The sequence below is a fragment of the Hipposideros armiger genome, unplaced genomic scaffold, assembly GCF_001890085.2.
Source record: "Hipposideros armiger isolate ML-2016 unplaced genomic scaffold, ASM189008v1 scaffold_708, whole genome shotgun sequence".
Classification (NCBI taxonomy): domain Eukaryota; kingdom Metazoa; phylum Chordata; class Mammalia; order Chiroptera; family Hipposideridae; genus Hipposideros; species Hipposideros armiger.
In genome coordinates, this window is record NW_017732058.1 from 343,861 (window position 1) to 362,916 (window position 19,056).

A 19,056-nucleotide genomic window follows, 5' to 3' on the forward strand; every position below is an offset into this window, starting at 1 on the left:
TCAAAAGAACACACTTTGAGAACCAAGTTGGAGCAGGTGGAGAGGCTGGGGTCTGGGGTGGGAGGCAGATCAGAGTGGTCAAGTGAGAGTTCATTGAGAAGGTGTTGTGTTGCCCGTCTTCATGACATGAGGGAGTTTGCCATAAAGATGCCTGGAAAAGCCTCCCAGACAGAGGACAGGGAACATGGGGGTGTTCCCAATGTGTTTGACAAACTTCGACGGGGCCATTGTGGCTGCAGCAGCATGGTTGGGGAACAATCGTAATAGGTTAGAGAGGTGACAAGAGGACCTTGTTGGTCATTGAAAGGATTCTGTCTTTGATTTTCATGACGTGGGGAGTCCTCCTTCTGAGGAGTAAAATTATGTGACTTATGTTTTAAAAGGATTACCTGCCATTTGTGTTGATAGTAGACATGAAGGAGCCATGGCTAAAACAGAGAGACCAGGGAAGGGGCTATTTCAGGAATCCAGGGAAGCTTGTAAAGGTGTGTGTATAGGGGAGGGGTGGGGGAGAGAAGTGGATGGATTTACATGTTGTTCAAGGTAGAGCCTAAAGCATTTCTGGCTGTTGTATAAGGGGAGTGAGGTAGTGGAAGAAGCACGGATGCAGCAAAGCTTTTCACCTGAGCAACTGAAAGGATCTTGGAGTCATTTAAGAAAATAACACCTCTGACTATGAGAGTTTCTCTCAAATAAGGAACCTTGTGTAAAGAAACCAAACTGAAGGGCCGGCTGAGTGGCTCAGTTGGTTAAGAGCACGCTCAAAGGTTTGAGCTCTGAGCAACAGTGGTTCGAGTCTGGCCCGAGCTGAGCTGCTGCTGAGCTGCCAACAGATGGCAGGATGGCTCAGCTAAAAAAAAAGAAAAAAGAAACCAAACTATAATCCATTGCACAGGGTATAAAAAGTGCTGAAGGGTGGAGTGATTCTATAGTAATTATTACTGATGGAGTCCATTCTTGGGGATTGGCGTTTTTTATGAAGAGCTATTAAAGGATTAGGGACCACTAGTGTTAAACCTGAGTCTCTACACCAAACCAACTCTGCCTCTCAAGTATCAAAATTAATATTGATGCACTAAGTTTTGCCAGCATTTAGATTTATTATTCTGCCTCTTGAATCTTGCCTCAAAGACAATAATCATTTCAACTCACATTTTTTTTCCCTGAAAATGCAAATGGACCACTTCTCTGACAAAGTGAACTTTGGTTCCCACACAAAGATGCTGTGAGCAGCTGTAGAAAATCAGCTTTGTTTCAGAAACAAAGAAAAGCATGTAGTGGAAGAAACCATACCTCATGCCTGTTTATTATTTTTCTTTGCAATTGTTTGTATTATTCCCAAAAAAGCCAAAAATTACTTTTTCTCCTGATTTACATTAAATATTTATCTTATATGGAGAGGTGCTTTGCTGTTTTCAGTTTATGATCACTTTTCATCCTCCCTGGATGTGGAATGGGTCATGCTCTATTTAAAAGATCAGGTTTTCAAATAAGATTAAAAAAATTGCTTAGTATAAATAGGGATTGATATCCATTGCTAATAGTCTAACAGAAAGAACATTGTGGTATAACAGAAGGAGATATATGAGACTAAATTTTTTTAGTAGGTTTCAGGAAAAAGAAGACAGATTTAGGAGTGTAAAAGACCTGAGTGTGAATCTTAACTCTTCTTGGTGGCATCCCTGACAAGTTATCATCACACCTCTGCTTGAGTGTTCTAGTGACAGTAATGCATTACCTTCCCTGGTGGTACATTTTGTCTTTACTCTTTCTAGCTGTTATTTCCATATGCATTTTAAACATCTGATTCTCAATTTCTTCAAGTAATATATGGGAATCAAAATGGCAATATCATAGGGCAAAGGCTTAAAGATAATATGTATAAAATGCATATCTTGTTGCTAATGATATTCCAAGTGTTAATTAGAAATTATATCAAATCTTTGACATAAAGAGAAACAATGCCCCTTTAAGGTTAAAATATAATCACACAAAAAGTGAACTTGAGATTGTTTTGGTATAAATGAAATTCTGTAGACATAATACTAATCTGTAGAACTTGATTAATTAGCAGAATAATGATATATGTATACACACACATAAATAGACATTGACTTTCACATAAAAGTAATTGTTTATACACACAAACATACATCTATGCATATCTCAGAATTATAATCTGTTAAAGCAGATGGGAGCCTCAGAGAGAGAGAAAGAAAGAGAGAGAGAGATCACTTATAGCCATACTGGTACTGAGACTTAAAATGCACAAATTTCTAGCTGATTGGTCACCATGTAAAAACCCTATAAGAGAGGCATAGACATAGAGATTCTGCTGATAATAACTAAAATTGACGTCAACTTCAGTGACACCTGATAAAATTAACTTTTTTTTGTCCAAATGAAAATGAAACTCATTCATTTCTGGACAGGCACTTACAATTATTGAAAAAATCCATTAAAAAGAAATCACAAGTCTAAAGACTCCAACACTCTATATCTGCTCCAAGTCTAATAACATCATGGGAAGCAAATTAGTGTGAAAACTGATTACCACTGATTGCAAAAGTGTTTATATATCATTTAAAGGATTCATAGACAAAATCTTGTGGACTGATCTGTAAAATAACTTATTCTGTAATGGTATTCAAATGCTTTGGTGACTAGAATGTAGATTCTGAAAATTGTTAAATATTAATAAAAATGTTTAAAAACATTTTATTGAGGAAAGAGTTTTGTATTTAATGAATGAATAAATTTGTTACTATAGAATCATTTATTTTTCAATTAGAAATAATCTTTTATTTCTTTTTTCATTGGTTAATGTGGGCTAAACTTAACACTCAATCTTCTAAAAATTATTCACAAAGAAACCAAGCATTAGAGTTGTGATTAAAAAACCCCATTATGTGTGTGTGTGTGTATTTATATATGTCTACATACATAGTTATATATATATATAATTACATATATATTTACATATATATTTATTTATATATATTTTTTAATGTAACTGTGTATTGAAATTAAGTAAGTTTGACATCTGGAAACATTTTGTTCCATCTGAGATGTGATCCTAAATCATGAGCTTGTATTATGTAAACAAATAATGAACAGTGATCATGGTTTTTAAAGATAGAATACACTACGTTAACTTAAAAATAAAAAAGGGCATTCAGAATGAGAGGCAAACAAGCGTTTATTTGAGATCAATAAGAATAGCTATTCTGGAATAATAAATTCAGACAAGCCTAAATAATGTTCTGATTAGGAGACAAAGGCACTAGGTATTTATGAGAAAGTGAAGGGGAGACAATTATGTCAATAGGAGGAAGGCATTTCTATTGGCACAGATAAGATAACATAGTGATGTTCAACAATGTTTCAAATTTTCAGTCCAATAGTCATAATAACTGATTCCTTGTCATCTTTGCAAACAGCTTTTCAGTCCATAGTGTTGCTTAGGTCTGGTCCAATGGTTGTTTTGCCCTGTTTTAACATTCTACAGATTTGAGGTATAAGAAAGACCTCAGGCATGGCAGCTACATTTTAAAGTGGCTATGTTTATATTGTTGTTTACATTTCCCCCTTTTGAACAATATATTTCCTTAAAAGCGTCCCTCATCAAGCATCAGAGAGCAGCATTGATCAGTTAGTTATTGAAAGCATCACTGGTTCTGCACTGTCAGGGGTCTCATTCAGGGAATGTCATACCGTTGTCGGTCCCCCATCACCAGGAGGGCTCATTCCTGGTGTGCTATTTCCCACATAGGAGGGTTTGCTTCTAAAAGCAGATGTGCTAACATTATCCACTTCTTCAGTGTCCTCTCCCAATATTGTTTCTTAGAAGAAATATATTGAATAATCCATAAGAGGAAATTCTTACTTATCCTCCGAATAGAGCAAATCTTGAGTAATTCAAGTATGCAAGAACACTGAATTTTTCAACCAAGTGGTTCTCAGGCCTCTGTGGTAACATTCTTTGTCTTTATGTCTCTGTTACAAGTCTTTTCTGGTGAGCTAACATCTGAGTCCTTTCCACTCCCACTCACCTGTAGGTCTTTTCTATGTTAAGGCCTCACAGAAGAAGACCAAACCCTGTGTCCCAAGCTAGCTAGGAACTGTGTGATGACAACCACCACACTCTCTTCCCCTCAGAAGAGATGATCTCCAGTTCTGACATTCAGCATGTTCCTCTAAATAATTCATTTTTAGTGTCCCTGTGAAAACGTGACAGATGCAGGTAAAACTTCTAAGCGTGATTTCTAAATACCAAGAAAAAGACAATCATCTTCTTGAATCTGATTATTTCTTCTTCACTGCTCAGTGTCTATTTCTTGCTGATAGCAAGATTTCCTATTGACACTAAAGGTTCTAGTATACAACTTTACAGTTGTGGACAAGGGAAATTAATTGAAAAGCTTTCTGATTTTCTGCGATGGCGTCATGGGCAAAAAGCCTGGACACAAATCACAGCTTCAAACTTTACTAGTTCTGTGACTTGATTAAATTTCTTAATCATTCCAAACCTCTATTGTTTACCTTTAAAACCACAAATACAGCAATGCTGACTTAGCAATACTGGGCAGACCATGTATGTCTAGCACAAAATCTGGAAAACTGTAGGCACTTGATAAATATGACTCCTACCTTTTCTACATCAAATAATGTAGATTACTTCTAGGAGTCCCAGTCACTTCTTATTTACTTCTGATAAATGCTTTTTTTAAGTACTAATTATAAAACGGACTAATTATGTTGTAGCCTTGGGAAGTTTTACAGCAGGTCATTAAAGTTGTAATTGTGGTGTGACTTTTTTTAGATAGCAGTCTCGTAATAAATCCTCCAGAAACATTTATATAATGTAGCTCTTTTTTTTTTTTAATTTGAAGCCAAGGAACAGAATGAGAAAACTAGAGCGTTTCATCTTCAAAAGAGTTTATGAGCTTTAAGTAATTAGTAGGCACAGTTCTCTTTTGTGCGCCAGCCTAGGGTGATTAGCCCTGTGGGCAAAGGAGAAAATGAGCACCCAGAGGGATAAAGGACTCCCCCCCAGGTGCTGTGAGCAGGGTGAGTGTGAGGTGTGTGCCTGTGCACTGTGTGGTAGTATGCATGTCAATGTTGGTGCTGGAGGTGGGTACACACTGGAAGGAGTAGTGAAGAATCTTAACGAAGGCTGATGCAAAGGTTTACTATTATAATTTTTATGTTTGTTAAGATCTCTGTTATCAAGAAAGATTGGGGAAAGGGGACTTGTGCTGTTGGTGTTATAAAAATGTGAATGGGTATTTTATGTTATATAGGTAAAGATATTTAGAGATATAACTTCTTGTGCGTATAGAGTATATAGTATACACATATGTGACCAACCCTGCTGATCAGTTACTTGCTTGCTCTTAGAGTCAGTTGCACCCTAGCCTTTCTTGTGTTCTGTTCTCTATGTCAGGAAAACACTTTTCCCAGGCTCTCTTGACCAATGACTTTTAAGTGGAATTGGCCAATAAGAAAGTACTAAATTAGAAAGCAGGACTGTATTTTCTCTCTCACTCTCTTTTCTGCTACCCCTCCCCCCTCTCTACTCGTGTTTGCTTTTTGTTGTCTGTTTCTTGGTTCATTTAGGGCTTAGCTCCTACCTGATAGACCCACCGAATTCACTTACCCTGGTTTCCTTGACTTAGGCTTCTCTCCGTTTGTCCCATCTGTCTAGGAGTGAGAGTGATTTCATGCTGTTGTTAATTCCTATGTTACCTTATCATCCTCTGTTTAGCTTCTCACACTTTCTTTAGTTTTGCAACCAAATTATCTATTAAATGTCCTCATTTTGAATACTTAAAGAGGTTTCTGATTCCAGATACACCACCTGTTTCTTTCTCAGTACTATATATTTAATGTGGAGTGAGCATATGAATTGATATACTATGAAGCATAACATACTATGGTAACATATGATAACATACTATTAAGTCTAAAGTAATATTAAATATCACTGTATTTTTCTTTTAGCCTTTTTCAGATTAATTAAATTCTACTATTATATATCTGTGGGCAAATAATTAAATTCTTAGTTTCACTTTTATCTTTCTCTGTACAGTAAGTGTTAAATGATAGGCCCCCTCTTCCTCAAAAGAGAGTTAATAATGCAATAGGGCACTTAAAAAGATGCATAACTATCAGAACAGTCAATAACATCACCGGGCAGAGAACTAAACATGATCTCCCGCGTTGGTATAACTTGAAGTCAAATCTCAGTTCTAACAGCATGCTTTCCATTTGCCCTGGGACACAGAAGTTAATTTCTCTCAACATCAATCTCCTCATCTATGAAATAGTGGTAATCACATCTCATTGTTATCAGTTTAATGGCGATTCTTTTGTCTAACCTTTGTAAAGTTCTCAGCACTGTGCTTAAAATAAAAGAGGTCCTCAAGGAGGTTAGATCTCCTTCATTGATTACACTACAAGATGTAAAAGTCCTTTCTGATGGTGCTTTCTCATTGATTTATTCCAGGTAAAAGACATATAGGAATATAGGAATATCAAATGTATCACCCATAACTTGATTAACTGAATCTCTCTCTCTCTCTCTCTCTCACACACACACACACACACACACACACACACACACACAATAGTCATCATGTTTTATTGATTTCACATCACTGCTCACCTTCTGAGTTTCCATTTCAACTTGTCAAACACTTCCGTTAAATATCATTCTTGTGAATTCTATTTTGAATTTCCTGTCTATGGACATCCACATAATTTTTGTCAACTTGCTTGTACCAGGTCACCTTTTCCTTGGTTTTAATTAAAGGTAGAAAATCCTATCCATCTCCAATGTTAGAAAGAATATTCCCTTCCGTGTCTTCTCTAGCTTAGCCATCCTTACTCATGCTTTTGTGTGATATTCCCAGCTTTCATATTCCATTCAGGCTTAGAATTTGTCCCAGTCTCCAGTTCTGTCCAGGTTAGTGATAATTGATCTTGCCACCTCTTTTTGACTTTGCTTGGTTACCAGAACTCTAGCACCTGAACTGTGCTGATTGATCTTTAACAATACATGTGCTTTCACTAGAAAGAATCAGAGAAGTTTTGCATGCAGGATAGCATGTGGAGGTAGGAATGTCTTTGTTTTTTAAGAGGAAATGTGAAATAGCAAAAAGAGCACTGGATTTAGAAACAGAATTTGAGGAATTTAATCTTTGTTTTACGCCTACGCCCTTTGATGGCCTAGGCAAGTCCCCCATCTTTGTTTTAAAATATTTTTCTCCACAAAATAAGGTGGTTGCAACAAATGCTCTTCATGATTTCTTCTAATTCCATCATTCTATAGTATCAGAAAATACTTAGATTTTTGTCTAAATCTATTTCTACGTTTGTTTGTTTCTTTTTTGTTTGTTTGTTTGTTTGTTTGGAAAACAATGTAAAAAGGAGTACATTCTCTGACCACAGGATGAGTAAATTGAAATCAATAGCAATAAAATATCTAGAAAATCTCTAAATACAGTATTTGGAATTTAAGCAACATCTACATTTGGTTTTATTTGGCTGTTATACATATGTATACCGGGGGTGCTAAAAAAATGTATACACATGACTTGTATTCATCTTTTGTTATCGGTATATATTGAGTATTACAATTTTAATACAGTTTCTCTTTCTTAAAATGTGTATATATGTTTTTGGCACCCTCTGTATATCAAGGCTTTACTTTTGGAGCAGTTTTAGATTCACAGAAAAGTTGAGAGAAAGATACAGAGATACCCCGTATACCCTTGCTGCCACCCCCACCCCCACCCCAAGCACAGTCTCCCTGTGAACAGCATCCGCCGCCAGAGTGCTCCATTTGTTACAATCGATGAACCTACATTGACATGTCATTATCATCCAGAGTCCATACTTTGCATTAGGGCTCACTCTTGTGTTCTGTATTCTGCTGGTTTGGACAAATGTATAATAATATATGTTCTTCATTATGGTATCATGCAGAGTATTTTCACTGTCCTAAAAATCCTCTGTGCTCTGACTATTCATCTCTAACCCCCAACCCCTTGCAAACACTGATCTTTTCACTGTCTCCATAGTTTTTGCCTTTTCCATAGTGACATACAGTTAGAATTATATAGTTTGTAGCCTTTTTCAGATTGAACTGTTTCACTAAGTAATATGCATTTCAAAGTCCTCCATGTCTTTTTATGGCTTGATGGCTCTTTTTATTTTATTGCTGAGTAATATTCCATTGTCTGAAGGTACTACAGTTTATCCATTCACCTATTGAAGGACATCTTGGTTCCTTTTAATTTGTGGCAATTATGAATAAAGCTGATATAAACACCTGTGTGCAGGTTTTGTGTGGACATAAGTTTTCAACTCCCTTGGATAAATAGGGAGGAGTATGATTGTTGGATCATATGGTAAGAGGATGTTTAGCTTTGTAAGAAGCTGCCAACCTGTCTTCCACAGTGTCTGGACCAGTTTGCACCACCGATGAATGCGAGTTCCTGTTGTTCCACATCCTCATCAGCATTTGGTGTTGTTAGTGTTCTGGATGTTGGTCATTCTAATAGGTGTGTGGTGTTATATCATCATTGTGGAACATCGTTTCGTATGCTATTTTCCTATCCTTATAATTTCCTTGGTGAGGTGTCTGTTAAGGTCGTAGGCTCATATATTTGTTAATTGTGCTATTTGTTTTCTTATTGTTGAACATTAAGATTTCTTCGTATACTTTGGATACCAGTCCTTTATTAGATGTGCTTTTTACAAATAATTTTTCCCAGTTTGTGGCTTGCCTACTCATCTTTCACATTGTCTTTCATGTTAAATCTTGTTGGTACAAAAGGTATACTATGATATTGGGGAATTGTTGTTATTGAAAATTAAATGAAGATGTGATACAATAACGATCATAAACGAGGCAAAGAACTTGAGTCATTTTTAAAATTAGGTGATTTGCTGTACTTAAATAACTTCATCATGTAAGTGTATCATTTTTAAAAAGTATAAATGTGCTTATAATGAAAAGCCACCATCCCTGGTCTTATCTTCCTGCACCAAAACCTCCTCCCCCAACTCTCCAACTTGCACCCCTTCCTCTGACATGCAGACAAGCTTATTAAACCATTTTCCTGGTTGTTAACTTCATATCTCCAAATAACACATTAAGCCACCATTTCTTGATTTATCTACTTTAGATATGGTGCTTTGACTTTCTACGATAATGCGAATTTAAGTCACTCACACCACACCCCACCACTTTTCTCTCCTTCCTGCATGGTTCTGTCTCTATTCTCCATTCTCAAAGTTGGTCTTAATGACACGTTTAACTCAGTAAATAGTATGGTTAAGAAATGGGGCTTTTGTGCAGAATTGAGGTTGATCTAGTCACAGAAATCCCCGGTTTTCTCCTAACGGATATTCAATTTTAGAGTAATGATTCTATTTGACTGAGCATCCATTTAAACGTACAATCCTGCACCATTGTTTTTTTTTCAAGGCAAGACCTTACTTTCATCTCAGTTGAGTTGCAGGCTTTTAATATGAAATCACTTCCCATTCAGTCCAAAGCTTCCTTGCTGTTGATGAATGTCATACATAATGAAAGATTATATCCATTTATCCTCAGCAGTAAATCATTTATCACACAAGGGAGATATGTTATTGTGGATTCTGATCAAAGCTGCCCACTTCCTTTAGCCGGCAGAAATGCTGCACTCTGTTAGTTGATTGTACAATATCCTGGGAGAAACAGGGAAAATTATGCTGTTGAATGAGAGTTCAGCAAACTCTAGGGGTCTCTAAAATGGCTTTTAAAAAAAATCATGTTTCATGTAGAATCTTCTATGATCCAGGCCTGTGAACTATTAAAGTCTTTTTTTTGCTTTCTTCACTTAATTAAATCAGGAAACTGTGGGACTTTTTTGCAGCTCGCTCTGTGATGCCTGCGAATGGATTTGTGAATGACACTGTGTGGATATTTTGCCCCCTTTCTTGGAGAGACAATAATTATTACCACTTCTTTTAGAAGCCTGCTGTGAGTGGTTTTATCAGTTATTTGCTAATGAGCTCCTTCTCTCCTTTATAATGCCAATCATATAGATGCCTTTTAAATGTGATTTATCTCTCAGATTTATTTTCTTTTCACTCTTCCTTATCATGCTGTGTACTGCTTTGCTTCAGGGAATCACCCACACTACCCAGGCAGGGAACAAGGCTGACATCTTTGATCTCTTGTTTATATTGTACTTTCTCATTGTCTCCTTCTGAGAACAGTGAATTCCAGAAAGGACATCACAGTCTTCCAGAAGAGTCTCTTCTTACGTTTTATCATTTATTTTAGGTTATTTTAGGTTATCATCGCCCTATGTTACACATCTGTGTTCACTGCTTTTCAAATTCAATAATATGTGAGTTATCTTGGCATTAAAATTATCATGAGTAAAGTGAGATGTAAAATGAAGCTGGAAGAATGGGCCCTTTTTCTTCCTTTGGTCTTACGTGAGCTGCTTGTCAACATACTCTTACAGCTCATTCAGAATGTATGCAAAGTAGCAACTAGTGACCACACCATCCAGTCACAAATCGCCACCTAGCATTTACAAACACCATTATTTCATTTGATCTTCACCATATTCTTGAAGCAGCCTTTCAATGCTTTGGCCTGTGAAGAGCTAGCTATGGAAATTCATTATCTCCCTTTCCAGACTCTGAGCTCATTAGGCCTCTTGTATGGCTTGGAGAAGTACAGTTGACTCTTGGACAACACAGATTTAAACTGCGTGGGTCCACTTAAATGCAGAGTTCTTTCAATAAACATACAGTCTGCCCTCTGTATCTCTGAGTTTTGCATCCTTGGATTCAACCAACCATGGATCTGATCAATGGTGGTTGGGAATCCTCCCATGCGAATGGCTGACCTTATGTATTGCTCTATGCTATTTTATATAAAAGACTTCAGCATCCATGGATTTTGATAGCTGGTGCTCCTGGAACAAATCCTCCAGGGATACTGAGGGACAACTGTAGTTAAGTCTTTGAGGAGTCAAAAGGTAAATCCAGATTTTCAAATGTGAGGGAGTCGGTGCCCCTGACCCCCATGTTATTCAAGGGTCAACAGTAAATACCATGTGCCCAGGCTCCTTATCCTTAAAACAAAAGATTGCCAAGTTTATCAGAGCAGGATATCATTACTGCAAAATGTTTGTACATTAACTTTAGTCTAGGTATTCCTATTGATGGTTCTTACTTCTCCGGCTGTTCAGAGTCTTTTACTCCAGTGTAGGTATGCTTGCCAGATCTAAAGAATAAAATATAGGACATCTGGTTAAATTTGAATTTCAAATAATGAATACATTTTTAGTATAATTATGTCACAAATATTACATCTGTTTCACACTTATTAAAAAAATTGTTGTTCATCTGAATTCAAATTTAACTGGATGTCCTGTATTTTATTCAGCAACCCTACACACAGGAGAATCCAAATTCTAGTCTTCACTCTTTTGTAGATATCAGTTTCCTAGCTTGATAACTGCTATGGACTGAATTTTGTCTCCATAAAACCCATGTGTTCAAGTCTTAACCCCCAATGTGATCTGGAGATAGGGGCTTTAGGATGTTTAAAGTTAAATGAGGCCATATGGGTGGGGTCCTAACCCGATAGGATTGGTGACCTTATAACCACCATGTGAGGTTACAATGAGAAGACAGCCAGCCATCTGCAATCCTATGAGAGAGTCCTCACCAGACACAGACCTTGCTGACATCTCAATCTTGGACTTCCAGTATCCAAAGCTGTGAGAAAATATTGGGTTCTCAGAAAAGTCATGACGCATTTTTGCAACAAAAACGTAGAAAAAATACGTCATGACTTTTGTGACAACCCAGTAGTTTTCTATTGTTTAAGTCACCCAGTATGTGATAGTTCATTATGGCAGCTGAAGCCAACTAATACAGTAAGTTTAGAATGTTTTATTCTGGCTCAGTTGTATATTTCTCGCTGAACTTCAAGCTGGGAAGGATATTACCTTTCTCCCACTGACTAGTCTGCACGTGTGAGTCAATTACTCTCCTAATTACAAGCAAGTCCAGACAAGTGAAGGAATCTTCAAATGGTTGGATCTTATGCATCAGAGAAAATCTGTGATTGGCTAGTTTCTCAATCTCAGTAACACTTTAAGTAAAAATAATATAGAGGAATCATAGGGAATGGATGTGACAATAAGCCTTGGTCTGCTGTTGACTGGCTGTCTTGGAAATTTTTAATGAGCTAGGGAAGGGGGGGGGGAAGCCTGACTCTCTTCTGATTTCAATGTCAGAACCTAAATTATCTGCCTAAGTTTTCTGATTACTAGCGATATCTACAAGGGATACAGGCAACGTGTGTGTGTGTGTGTGTGTGTGTGTGTGTGTGTGTGTATACACATCTCAGGTGTACAGAGTAAAAAAAAAAAAAAAAAAAAAAAAAAGATTCAGTAATAATCCCTCTTAGAGATGAGGAGCTAAGACCTTGGAGAGGTCAGTCATAGACCTCTAAGTGGCAGAATTAGGGGTCATCCTACATTCAAAAGATATGTTTCTTTCTACCCATAACAGGCTACCTCCCTTGAAAACTAGAATCTCACCTTTGTCATAACAGATTTTTTGTGTACTAGGAAGTTAGTAACGTAACATTTTCTCAATCAATTTGAATTAAGAAAGCAGAACTCCATCCATCTTCCACCTGTCGTTATTATCCCTAATCCTTTTGTTCCTGATAAAGGCAATTATTATTTCACTACCTCTAATGGGATATTGAAATTATCCTAAAATTTTAATTTCTTAGCCTAAAGAGCTTTTTTTTCCTTTCTTTTAAATTTTAGATGCAGTAAAATCAAAGCTGAATAATACAGAATGGCTTTTTCAGCCCTCACTGGATAATATTGCTATACACTCTAAGCTGTGTAGTGTCTTCCAGCTATGTTATATGTTTTACTTTTGTTAAAGATAGTAGGGCTAAGACGAAGCTCTCAACCAAATAGGGGCCAAAATCTCTATAAGGGGCCAAACACTTATTCAGACTGATGTGAGAACTCCTCAGCCACTGCTTGTCCAATAGTGAATGTGCTATGTCTAGGAGTAAAATGACTTGATGTGAGTGGGCTGCTGTCTCTCTGTACTAAAATTAACCAAAGTGTATGTGTGGCTGCTGGACACTCTACACACAGTTGAGAACGTGTGGTTGAGTAAAACACATTGTTTTATTTTTTTTTAACTTCTCAGACTTGCAACCATTCTTTCCCCTTTCTGTCGTTAGAGCTCAGATAGTAACAGAATGTAGCATGCCTCCTGGATTTGAGCAGATGCTTTCAAGTTCACATCTGAAATCATAGCAGTCTTATGGTAAAACAATTGGCCTTCATCTACTTTGAATTCAACATTGCTAAAGGGAAATTAAAAAAATAATAAATCCCTGCATTTTCTTAAGATTGCAGATACAACTCCCTTAGCCAGAGGAATCATAGGTGTGAGCTGAGGAACATTATAAGCAACAGTTGCCTCAGCTGTGGAATTTGTGGGGTTTTTTTAAAGCTACTGGTAACACACTGGAGAACCTTCATGAGTTTGAAGGCAGCTGTGACTCCACAATTTAAGAGAATCCAATTCCAAATTCTTCCATTTATAACTGAAAGGATTTTGGAAAAGCTGTACTATAGCCAGTCTACAGGTGATTTTAATTCCAGTTGGTTAATTTAAAGATCCTGCTATCTTAATTAGTGCTCCTTTTAAATAAGACCACTTAATTACATTTTAAATTCAGCTAAAGAAAGCTCACACTTTAAGCAGTGTCACAATATTCTCTATAGCCAAACCTAGATCTCAGTTTCATCCACGAGTGGCAGGAAGGGAAATTTGTTCAAACACCATTAATAACTGTTGAGCTAGCTACTCAAAGCTTCAGATCCTTCGCTGGAAATGTTTCTGGTCCGCCCAGCACACATTTTCATTTAGATGGAGACCAGGTTTGGGACTCCCGTTTCTGTACTCTGCATCTCTTCAAGGCTCGGCAATTTGTTTGCCTTGCTGAAACTCTCTTCTCTGTGTTTTTGTTCATTTGTTGTCTGTTTCTGTTTTTTAACTGAGGACAGTCTGACATCTAGAAATTCCATTTTCCTTCTTCAGTACTAGTATTCCCAAGGTCTTCCCATCCATAGTTGGTTATTACCTTTATATTAACGTGAAGCTGAGGAAGTTTGCCTTTAAATCAGTGATTATTCTCTGTGACATGGTTTGCTAGGAACAACTTGAGATCGGATAATAATGTACAAATCTAGGTCTTTAATTCTTACCATAAATATGGCTTCACTCCACGATATTTGTTTGGGCTGTGTTTTCAAACACTACTCTTGGGGAAGGTAGCTAGGTATATGGCGAAAACCTACTGAATTGCCATGAAGAATGTGAAAACGTTCCGCAGATCAAGCAAGGACTTTAAAGTCAGCCCCAGTTGAGTTTATGTCCAGTTCAAATACTGGCTGTGTAATTTGGGATAGGATACTTAACTTTTCTGAACCTCTGTTTCCTCACTTGAAAAGCTGAGCTGATGATTCTAAGTTCAAAGAATATAAAAAACTCACATGTATTGAATGCTTCCAATGACCCACAGGTATCATGTCATTTTCCCTAATAATAATTCTAGGAGGGAGCTATTATTTTCTCCATTTTACAGATAAAGAAAAGGAGGCACAGGAAGCTAAAGCAGCTAAAAAATAACCAGTCTTGGATTTAAAACCAGGGAGTGCTCAAAACTCCCTTCCGCTAAAATGTGAGGTTTAAACGCCTGATGATCTTTCTATTTTTCCCAACCAAGGACTGACATTGAGGCTAAGGAGAATTGGCAGGACTTAGAAAAGAATACCTGGAGGGATTGTTCCTTTTTCAAATCAGTGTTAATAGGCCCCTTAAAATTGGCAGCCTTGTATATCACTGACAAAGTGTCTACTTTCCTGTAACATTGCCACCATTTCTCTTGTGAAGTTAATTGATTTCTGCTAGTTTAAATGTTATGTGTGACATCCGTTTCTAGGAAGGAAGCACATACACTTTATCCAAAGTGTATGCAGAGACCAGGCACAACGCAGGGATTGAAGTGACCATTTCAACATTTTTCTATCCTTGGCACATTTCTCTCTTTATGCAAATTATGTAAAACGCATCTTTGCAGAAGGTCTCTAGGCATTAAAATGGGCAAAATGTATCTGTATAATATCAACCAGGTGTGATTGTTTATTTTTCTCCTTCCTGGTATCATTTCCATTTTATTTGGGTTAAAACTGGGGAACAGGGATATTAAACAATTTGCCGGATGTGCACCCAGCAAATACAAAGCAGAGAAGAGAGACTGTAAACCCAACACTGTTGGTCACAATATAGATGAGGAAGACATGTGTAAGAGCCAGTGAATTGCCTGGGCCTCCCCTGTGGATAATCAAGACACTGAGAGTGAAGACAGAGTAGGAATGGAGAAGAAGGAAGTGAAGCAATGATAACACCTTCCACTGATGAGTAAATGACCAGGAAATCAACAGATGCGGACTAAGCGGATAGTACAGTTCCCTCAAAGGAAGAGTTTTTGTGTTGTTTTATTTTCCTAATAGGAGGAAGAAGGTAAACTGAGGAATAACCTGGACATGTAGGGAGGCAGTTGGGCACATGTGCAAGTTCTCCGATTTTCACTCAAAGTCACTAATAGTATTAGTTGTAATTTAGTTGTGATTCAGAAAATGGGTTACAAGCACTAAAATGTTATGTGAGTGTTGTAAGAGAAGAGGTGGGAATGGTTTGAAGTTAGCAGTGTGGGCTGATTACTTCTAACTGGCCAAAGGGTGCCAGTTTCTGTGGCAACATCAGCAAATGACCTGATTGTTTTCAAAAAGTCTCTTCCTTGGCACCCTACACATCCAAGCTGGAGGATATGTTGATCATTTCTGCTTTACTGCACTGACAAAACAAGTATTAAATTCCAGCTGACAGTTAAAATTTTTCATATTTTCTCATCTTTGCCAGTATTATTCTCTTCACTTTTGTCTGAGGATTGCCTTTTAAAACTTCTCACTAAAGCTGGGCTTTTCCTCAGGGACAACGTAGGAGAGGAAAAATGAATTAAAGGGGTGGCTTGCTATTTGAGGAGCCACTGAACAAATGGGAGGGGTGTGAGGGCCAAGGTGGAAGAGCGTAAGTAGTAGAAAAAGTTATGTCTGCATTTGAAATCACACAGCTGGCGCTCTCCCTGTGGGAAGGGAGGACCCCAGTCGTGATCTGGCCGGTGGCTCACCAGCAGAGAGAGATACTTTGTTGATGCTTAAGTGGGACCCAGAGTCTCCCGGCTCTTCCTCCCTCTTTATTGCAGGGGCCAATCTCTGCTATTTGGGGGTTACCCTCCAGAGCTGTCCCCTCAGCCTCTCACCTGCCCTACCCTGATTTGGATACTTTGTCCTCAACTTATGCTCTTCCCCACTGCCTTGTAAATTTAGAAATGAACTAAACAAGCAACATCAAGAACTTACTGGTTTCCGAAGTGACAACTCCTTCACCTCAGAGCTGATAAACATACAAAATTTAAGACTAATATTTTTTTCAAAGTAAAATTTCTTAGCTCTTGCATACTGAGTTTGCTTTGTAGTTGTTTCACTGCTGATACTACTTCCTATCCTCAGCCTGGTCCCTGCTCTATGGCCATCCAGTGAATCAAAATGTATCTGTAGAAAGCCACCAGGGAACATTGCTTTTTTAAATAAAATCTCTGTGATACAAGGCTTCTCAGGTTTGAAGAAATTCAGAGAATAGGGAGAGGATGAATTGAAAGGAGTTTTGAAAGCAATGCAGATGAGAAAAATAATAGAATATTAACCTGGTTAAGCTAAGATTTGTGCTTTTTGTTAAACATGTATTAAAGATTACACAGGCTGGCCGAGTGGCTCAGTTGGTTAAGAGCTCGCTCAAGAGTGCGTGCTCTGAGCAACAGGGTCACCAGTTCAATTCCCGGCCCAAGCTGAGCTGCCACTAAGTTGCCAACAGGTGGCAGGATGGCTCAGCTAAAAAAAAAATTACACATATACTTTTAAAATTTGTAGTAAATTAAGTCATGCCTTATTATGATGCACAGAAAACATTTTTTCTTATATGAATTTCTCTTGTTTTTATACCTGTATCTTTCAAAAAGCGTTTTTGTTTTGTTTTGTTTTGTTTTTTAAAAGCACTCTCAGACTCCCCTGAAACACTAACCAAAACCAAAACAAACATGCAATGCTATTTCTCAAAAGATGTGCTGCCTATCACACTGTGAGAAGTTCTTCCAAACTCAATCTGTGAAACAGAAGTGCATCTTCAGACTTTTTATCTTTGTTTTATGTTTTTAATATTGTCATAAATTCAATCCACCTCATTGGTATTACCTGCTTATCACATTCCGTCTTCACATTTGAATGGGTCTGAACTTATCAAGGTGACATATATGTGATTTTTCAATGGAAATCATAATTTGTCAGTCCTAAAATCCAGTATCCATTAGCAGGGACTCTGTTCTTAATGAAGGAGTAGGGCTTGTGTCTATCCACTCGTGCAGCCTCTGGTGGGTCTCCTGCCTTGGGCTGGGCTGCTCCGACATCCTCACACTCTATTGTCTACAGCACATGGGTACGAAAGCAGCAGGAGGACACTCAGTGCAATTTTCTTGATACTCCAAAAGGCCTGAACACTTCCAAGTGGGCCCAAACTCATGGAAAATCTGTTTAAGACTAGAAAAATGTCAAACATCTTTCCTTCTTTTTTTCCCCCCCCACACAAATGGAATAATGCATCTTAAGTTACGAACGACCCTTAAAAAACAAAACAAAACACAGAAAAAAATCCCACTTTCTTTTCAAAGCAGCTATCTCCCTAGGATACCATTTTCATATTAAATGAAGATATAAAGAGTAAATAAAGGGTGTGAACATCTCCCACATATGTCAGCAATAAAAACTTCCGATAAAAAATGAATGCACACGAGAGCACACACCCAGCACATGACTCATCATGACAGGAAAATGAAAATTAAAGCACTATAGGCAGGTAATTCTGAATAAAGGCAAAGTAACAATGTTAGGGCAGCTTCTAGAGAACAGGACTTTGTTTTTCATCACAAATGTGCTCCAGTACTAAGTATTTTCTGAGTTTTTACATTCTAAACCCAGTGATATACCTGCTTTACTTCAAGTGCAGTAAATGAATTTTTAAAGAGGTTATGAAAATATGTGGCTGCTTAAACAAAATTTTTCAATAGCCTGTTGGATATGTGGGGTGTGCGCACATCAGAAGTCTTTGTTCTCATTCTACAAGGAAAATTGCCAAATACACTTGGGAGTGCCAGGCTTTAAAAGGTGCGAAAGAGAGCCTGCCCCATTACCTGAGTTCCAATTTGACTCACAATGAAAGGTAGAAAAATTACCTAGGTGCCTTTCAATGTTGCTGCTCCAGTTGCAATAGACCTTATCTAACAGTTTATTATGCTCAGAAAACAAAGCATATTCTAGAGAAAGAATTCACAGCCCCATCTCTGACAGAACAGACCCTTTGAATTCTCTTGTCGATTTCATAGATTTCTAACAACCAGAGGATTGTTTCTTTAAATCTGATTTTTATGCCAGCAGCACAATTTTCCCCTCTGTAAGTAGGACAGATTCATTCCACAAGCAACAATGGAAGCTTCCCCTGCTTAACTCGAGCATGACAGATTAAGCTTCAGGCTGACCACTAAATGCTAGCTCCTCCTACAGAGACTGTTCCAAAGCAGAGGTTGGAGGCTGCCTCGGCTGTATTTGTCCCTTGAACTGCCAGCTGATGAGCGGCTGCTGTCCAAGCCAGCCGCTCAGCCCTGCGGGAGTGAGCTGTGTGAAGTCTCAACAGAAGACTGGCAGCACGGAGGTGACATGCCTCATCGCAGGTGCTTCCAGGAAAATTTCCTCACCTCCAAATTGCACCTCCTCAGGAAAGGCACCTTGTACAATGCCTGGTAGAAAGCAGGCACTTTGCACATGT

The 19,056-nt window shown here is 37.9% G+C and overlaps 1 protein-coding gene across 1 annotated transcript in view; it reads left to right on the forward strand.

Moving 5' to 3' along the window:
- LOC109373329 (pro-neuregulin-3, membrane-bound isoform) overlaps positions 1 to 19,056 on the forward strand; it is a 342,257-nt gene that overhangs the window by 65,633 nt on the left and 257,568 nt on the right. The window lies entirely within an intron of this gene.